Below are 8,431 nucleotides of genomic sequence, written 5' to 3'. Positions count from 1 at the left end.
AAAACTGAGGGAAATACTTATGCTACTTTGCTGCATCATCCCTTCCTCTTCGGGGAAAACCAACGCAAGCTCAAGAGGTAGCAAGAAGGATTTCTGGCGCCGTTGCCGGGGAGTCTACGCAAAAAGTCAACATACCAAGTACCCATCACAATCCCTATCTCTCGCATTACATTATTTGCCATTTGCCTCTCGTTTTCCTCTCCCCCACTTCACCCTTGCCGTTTTATTCGCCCTCTCTCTCTCTATCCTCCCTCTCTATTTGCCTCTTTTCCCTCGCCATGTCAGAACCAAAAAGAGTTGGGGGTTCTCTCCCAAGTTCTAGTGCTTTAGACAATCCTGCTATCTTATCTAAACTCATAAATCGGAATGCTATAGAACAACTTGCCGAAGTTATCAATGAGAACCTTAGTAATTTTGATGAAGATGATTCTGGAATCTTTCATTACTTACTTGATGAATCTTTGAAAGATGCTTGGGATAGGCTGTTAAGGATCCGGGCTAGCTATGTACCCCAATATCAAATTGAGGTTTACTTAAAAGGCTTTTATGTTGGGCTACCCGCTTCGTTCAAACAAGTTTTAGATTCTATTTTCGAAAGGGGTTTCCTTGAAGGGGACCCCATAGATACCTATTAGAGGATGAAAACTATATTTGGGCACCCCATTAATGAGAAAGCTGAAATCACATCTCTCTTGCTTTCTTACCAAAACGAATCTATTAAAGAGATAAAAGCTAGCCTAGATGCCAATTTCCGCAACATTCTTAATCTTTCTTCTACCATTAATGGACATGTACTTTGTTAAAATAGAAATATTAATTCCATATATAACAAGTTTGCTCTCTTTCTCTCTAAAACCAAGAATGGCAATACCTAGATCTATCCTCACTTTTATGCCTAGCTAGGGGCGTTAAACGATAGCGCTTGTTGGGAGGCAACCCAATTTTATTTTTATTCCTTGCTTTTTTGCTCCTGCTTAGTAATAATTAAATTAATTAGCCTCTGTTTTGGTTGTGTTTTTGTGTTTAATTAGTGTTTGGGCCAAGTAGAACCGTTGGGAAGACTTGGGGAAAGTCTTGTTGAACTTGCTGTAAAAAACAGAAACTTTAGCGCTCACGAGAACTTCTGTAATTTTTATTTGGAGAGTGATATTTAGTTAATTATTTTTGCAGATGATTAATAGGTAAATTCCTCACGTCCAGAAATTTATTTTAGAATTTTTGGGGTTCCAGATCTTGCGCTAGCTACAGATTACTACAGACTGTTATGTTTTTGACAGATTCTGTTTTTCGTGTGTTGTTTGCTTATTTTGATGAATCTATGGTTAGTAAAATATTTTATAATCCATAGAGAAGTTGGAATACAGTAGGTTTAACACCAATATAAATAAATAATGAGTTCATTACAGTACCTTGAAGTGGTCTTTTGTTTTCTTTCGCTAACGGAGCTCATGAGTTTTCTACTTTAAGTTTTGTGTTGTGAAGTTTTCAAGTTTTGGGTGAATTCTTTTGATGGATTATGGAACAAGGAGTGGCAAGAGCCTAAGCTTGGGGATGCCCATTGCACCCCCAATATAATCCAAGGACACCAAGAAGTCAAAGCTTGGGGATGCCCCGGAAGGCATCCCCTCTTTCGTCCACTTTCATCGGTAATTTACTTGGAGCTATATTTTTATTCACCAACATGATATGTGTTTTGCTTGGAGCGTTTTGTATTATTTGTGTATTTGTGTCTTAGTATGCCACAATCATCCTTGCTGTACACACTTTTTGAGAGAGCCATACATGAATTAAAATTTGATAGAATACTCTATGTGCTTCACTTATATCTTTTGAGCTAAGTAGTTTTGCTCTATGTGCTTCACTTATATCTTTCGAGCGTTATAATTTTGCTCTATGTGCTTCCCTTAGATCTTTTAGAGCACGGTGGTGGATTTGTTTTAAAGAAACTATTGATATCTCATGCTTCACTTAAATTATGTTGAGAGTCCCTTAATAGCATGGTAATTTGCTTAATAATAATATGCTTGGTATTCAAGATTTGTGAAACTTTCTTTTGAGTGTGTTGGATACTAAGAAAAGATTGAAGCATGATAATTGTTTTGAGATATGGAGGTGATAATATTAAAGTCATGCTAGTTGAGTAGTTGTGAATTTAAAGAATACTTGTGTTAAAGTTTGTGATTCCCGTAGCATGCACGTATGGTGAACCGTTATGTGATGAAGTCGGAGCATGATTTATTTATTGATTGTCTTCCTTATGAGTGGCGGTCGGGGACAAGCGATGGTCTTTTCCTACCAATCTATCCCCCTGGGAGCATACGCGTAATACTTTGCTTTGATAACTTCTAGATTTTTGCAATAAGTATATGAGTTCTTTATGACTAATGTTGAGTCCATGGAAAATACGCACTCTCATCCTGCCACCTTTGCTAGCCTCTCTAATACCGCACACCTTTCGCCGGTATCATACACCTACCATATACCTTCCTCAAAACAGCCACCATACCTACCTATTATGGCATTTCCATAGCCATTCCGAGATATATTTCCATGCAACTTTCCACCATCTAGTTCATCATGACACATTCATCATTCTCATATTGCTTAGCATGATCATGTAGTTGACATAGTATTTGTGGCAAAGCCACCATTCATAATTTTTTCATTTGTCACTCTTGATTCATTGCATATCCTGGTACACCACCGGAGGCATCCATATAGAGTCATACTTTGTTTTAGAGTCGAGTTGTAATCATTGAGTTGTAAATAAATAAGTGTGATGATCATCATTTAATAGAGCATTGTCCCAAAAAAAAAGAGAAAGGCCAAAGAAAAAAAAGAAGGCCCCAAAAAAGGAGAAAATAAATAAAAAGGGGCAATGCTACTATCCTTTTACCACACTTGTGCTTCAAAGTAGCACCATGATCTTCATCGTAGAGAGTCTCTCATGTTATCACTTTCATATACTAGTGGGAATTTTACATTATAGAACTTGGCTTGTATATTCCAATGATGGGCTTCCTCAAATTGCCCTAGGTCTTCATGAGCAAGCAAGTTAGATGCACACCCACTTAGTTTCTTTTTGAGCTTTCATATACTTATAGCTCTAGTGCATCCGTTGCATGGCAATCCCTACTCACTCACATTGATATCTATTGATGGGCATCTCCATAGCACGTTGATACGCCTAGTTGATGTGAGACTATCTTCCCCTCATTTTTGTCTTCTCCACAACCACCATTCTATTACACTTATAGTGCTATATCCATGGCTCACGCTCATGTATTGCGTGAAGATTGAAAAAGTTTTGAAAAAGTTAGAGTATGAAACAATTGCTTGGCTTGTCATCGGGGTTGTGCATGATTTAAATAATTTGTGTGGTGAAGATAGAGCATAGCCAGATTATATGATTTTGTAGGGATAACTTTCTTTGGCCATGTTATTTTGAGAAGACATAATTGCTTTGTTAGTATGCTTGAAGTATTATTATTTTTATGTCAATATAAACTTTTTTCTTGAATCTTTCGAATCTGAATATTCATATCATAATTAAGAAGATTTGCATTGAAATTATGCCAAGTAGCACTCCGCATCAAAAATTCTCTTTTTATCATTTACCTACTCGAGGACGAGCAGGAATTAAGCTTGGGGATGTCTGATACGTCTCCAACGTATCTATAATTTTTGATTGCTCCATGCTATATTATCTACTGTTTTGGACTATATTGGGCTTTATTTTCCACTTTTATATTATTTTTAGGACTAACCTATTAACCAGAGGCCCAGCCCAGAATTGCTGTTTTTTTGCCTATTTCAGTATTTCGAAGAAACGGAATATCAAACGGAGTCCAAACGGAATAAAACCTTCGGGAACGTGATTTTCTCACCGAACGTGATCTAGGAGACTTGGACCCTGCTCCAAGGAGTCAAAGAGGCGGTCACAAGGGTGCCCCCCCTAGGGCGCGCCCCCTGCCTCTTGGGCCCCTCAATGCTCCACCGACGTACTCCTTCCTCCTATATATACCTACGTACCCCCAAACAATCAGATACGGAGCCAAAAACCTAATTCCACCGCTGCAACTTTCTGTATCCACGAGATCACATCTTGGGGCCTGTTTCGGAGCTCCGTTGGAGAGGGCCGTCATCACGGAGGGCTTCTACATCATCATAGCCTCTCTGATGAAGTGTGAGTAGTTTACCTCAGACCTTCTGGTCCATAGTTAGTAGCTAGATGGCTTCTTCTCTCTTTTTGGATCTCAATACAAAGTTCTCCCCCTCTCTTGTGGAGATCTATTCGATGTAATCTTCTTTTTGCGGTGTGTTTGTTGAGACCGATGAATTGTGGGTTTATGATCAAGTCTATCTATGAATAATATTTGAATCTTATCTGAATTCTTTTATGTATGATTGGTTATCTTTGCAAGTCGCTTCGAATTATCCGTTTGGTTTGGCCAACTAGATTGGTAGTTCTTGCCATGGGAGAAGTGCTTAGCTTTGGGTTCGATCTTGCGGTGTCCTGTCCCAGTGACAGAAGGGGCAGCAAGGCACGTATTGCATCGTTGCCATCGAGGATAACAAGATGGGGTTTATTTCATATTGCATGAATTTATCTATCTACATCATGTCATCTTGCTTAAGGCGTTACTCTATTTTTAACTTAATACTCTAGATGCATGCTGGATAGCGGTTGATGAGTGGAGTAATAGTAGTAGATGCAGAATTGTTTCGGTCTACTTGTCACGGACGTGATGCCTATATACATGATCATGCCTAGATATTCTCATAACTATGTTCAATTCTGTCAATTGCTCAGCAGTAATTTGTTCACCCACCGTAGAATACTTATGCTCTTGAGAGAAGCCACTAGTGAAACCTATGGCCCCCGGGTCTATTCTCATCATATCAATCTCCATCACTTTAATCTTTTTTTGCTTTTTACTTTGCCTTTACTTTTTACTTTGCATCTTTATACCAAAAATATTATATCTATCAGATCTCACTCTCGTAAGTGACCGTGAAGGGATTGACAACCCTTAATCGTGTTGGTTGCGAGTAGCTATCGTTTTATTCAGGTACGAGGGACTTGAGTGTGGCCTCCTACTGGATTGATACCTTGGTTCTCAAAAACTGAGGGAAATACTTACGCTACTTTGCTGCATCATCCCTTCCTCTTTGGGGAAAACCAACGCAAGCTCAAGAGGTAGCACTAACGCCCCTGCCTATTTTAGGAGCATGATGAACAAGGTGTTCATGGAATATTTGGACAAGTTTGTTATGGTGTTCATTGATTATATTATGGTATACTCGAAGAATGAAGAGGAGCACAAGGAGAATTTGCGGTTAGTTCTCGAGAAACTCAGGGAACACCAGTTGTATGCTAAGTTCAGCAAATGCGAATTTTGGTTGAAGGAAGTCAGATTCCTTGGACATGTTATATCAGGAGAAGGTATAGCGGTAGACCCCAGCAAGGTTCAGTCAGTCACTGAATGGTTGGCACCCACTTCAGTTAGTGAGATCCGCAGTTTCCTTGGACTCGCAGGATACTACCGGAGATTCATTAAGAATTTTTACAAGATTGCAAAGCCAATTACTAAAATATTGAAAAAGGACACTAAGTTTAAATGGATAGAAGATTGCGAGGCAAGTTTCCAGGAGTTGAAGAAACGTTTAACTACAGCCCCAGTGCTAACACTGCCAGATATACATAAGGAGTTCCAAGTGTATTGTGACGCCTCTCGCTTAGGACTTGGATGTGTGCTTATGCAGGATGGAAGAGTTGTTTCGTATGCCTCACGACAACTAAAACCTCATGAGTTGAACTATTCCATGCATGATTTGGAGCTATCAGCCGTAGTGCATGCATTGAAGACTTGGAGACATTACCTTATTGGAAACCGTTGTGATGTGTACACGGATCATAAGAGTTTGAAGTACATTTTCACCCAAAAGGAGCTGAACCTTAGGTAGAGGAGATGGTTGGAGCTTATAAAGGATTATGATATGAAGCTACACTATCATCCTGGAAAGGCCAATGTCGTAGCAGACGCTTTGAGCCGGAAGAGTTATGCCAATATCCTTGAAAGTAAGGGATTGTTGAGGGAGTTAGCAGTGGATATCATGGAACTCCGATTGGAGACTGTTCCAAGAGGTTTCGTTGCAACAATGGAGGTTCAGTCTACATTATTGGGCAAGATTCGAGAAGCTTAGAAGGATGACAAAGAGATTTCCGAGATAAAGGAGAAGATGAGCAAAGGAAAGGCCAAAGGTTTTTGTGAGGATGAGCACGATACCTTATGGTTTGAGGACCGAGTTTATGTGCCCAATAACCCAGAGATCAGGAAGTTAATACTTCAGGAGGCTCATGACTCACCATACTCGATACACCCCGGAAACACCAAGATGTATTTGGATTTGAAGGAACATTTCTGGTGGACTGGTATGAAGAAGGGTATCGCCGAGTATGTAGCCGTATGTGATGTTTGTCAAAGAGTAAAGGCAGAGCATCAGAAACCAGTAGGACTGTTACAGCCTATGCCGATACCAGAATGGAAATGGGATAAACTTGGCATGGATTTTATCACCGGATTACCCAGAACCAAAGCAGGATATGATTCTATATGGGTAGTAGTTGATCGCTTGACCAAAGTGGCTCACTTTATCCCAGTGAAAACCACGTATACAAGTGCGAAGTTGGCCAAGATATATATGTCCAGGATCGTATGTCTGCATGGAGTTCCAAGGACCATCGTATCAGATAGAGGAACACAATTTACTTCAAAGTTTTGGCATTAGTTACACCAGACTTTGGGAACAAGATTGGAGTTCAATACAACGTTCCACCCGCAGACGGATGGACAGACTGAGAGAATCAATCAGATTTTGGAGGACATGTTGAGAGCCTGTGTGCTAGATCATGGATCTAGCTGGGATGACAATTTGCCTTACGCAGAGTTCTCGTACAATAATAGCTACCAATCCAGTTTGAAGATGGCACCGTTTGAAGCTCTGTATGGACGCAGGTGCAGAACGCCGTTGATGTGGGATGAGGTAAGAGACCGGCAGTTGTTTGGACCAGACTTGATCAAGGAATCTGAGGAGAAGGTTAAACTGATTCGTGATAGACTGGAGATTGCTCAGTCCAGGCAGAAGAGTTACGCAGACTCGAAACACAAGGAGGTAACCTATGAAATTGGAGACAGAGCATATCTGCGAGTATCACCCTTGCGAGGAGTGAAACATTTTGGAGTTAAGGGAAAGTTAACCCCGAGATTTGTAGGACCGTATCATGTTTTGGAACGAATGGGAGAAGTCGCCTACAAGTTGGAATTACCTGAGGGATTGTCAGGAGTTCATGATGTGTTCCACGTTTCACAGTTGAAGAAGTATCATGCTGAGATGGCCGATATACCATTAAGAGATACAGTACCCTTGGAGGCGATTCAGTTGGACAGTGATTTGACTTATGAGGAGAAGCCAGTTAAGATTCTTGAGTTTGCCAGCCGAGTCACCCGCAGCAAGGTTATCAAGTTTTCCAAAGTTCAGTGGAGTCACCATACCAAGGATGAAGCCACCTGGGAACGAGAGGATGATCTCCGCAAAGACCACCCACACCTATTTTCTAGCCAACCCGAATCTCGAGGGCGAGATTCATCTTAAGCTGGGTAGGTTTGTAACATCCTAAATTTTCAATTTGGAATGTTATACATAGGTCATTCATGCATATCATATTTTATTGCATTTTCGTTCTGCAATCCCCGAAATCCTAAGCAACTCAAGGACCCTCGGAGAGAGTTGGGGATTTCCCGGTTTTCATATTTGATTTTTATCAAATAATGAAACGAGGATTTTTTGATTTTAATAATTTTTCTCTTCGAAAAATATTTCATATTAAAAAATTGAGAGGAGATAATATGACTTCTCCAAAATAATAGAAATATTGGAGGAAAAAATATTAAAATCATTTTCTTGGTTCTATTTGATTTTTATTTGGATTTTATTTGCATTAGAAAAATTGCACGTTTTCAAAAATTGCATTTTAGGGCCAAGAAAATGATCATCTCGTCCTAAATATTTTATTTAGGCGATGAAAATTTGTTTTGGCATTTTTAGATTTTTATTTTATTTTCTAGAATTTTATTTCTGTCGGCGAAATTGTTTAATAAAAAGAGGTTCCGTCGACTGGGCAAAAACCCAGCCAGGCCGCCGGCCCAACCGCCCGCGCCACCGCCTCCCCGTCGCGCGCGCCGCCGCCGACTCGGACGAGGAGTCCGAGCCGGACTCCGCCGCCCCGCCTTGGCCCCTCCCCAAGTCGCCGCTCCCCCTTTTTATATACCCCGCCGCCCCGAGCCACCCACCACCACCACCGCAGCCCCGCCGCCGAGCCGCCGCCGCCTGCGCCTCGCCGCCGCCGCCGCTAGCTGCGCCGCCGCGG

The sequence above is a fragment of the Triticum dicoccoides genome, chromosome 6A (assembly GCF_002162155.2).
Source record: "Triticum dicoccoides isolate Atlit2015 ecotype Zavitan chromosome 6A, WEW_v2.0, whole genome shotgun sequence".
In the NCBI taxonomy this organism is placed as follows: Eukaryota; Viridiplantae; Streptophyta; class Magnoliopsida; order Poales; family Poaceae; genus Triticum; species Triticum dicoccoides.
Note: the sequence above shows the minus strand (reverse complement) of the source record.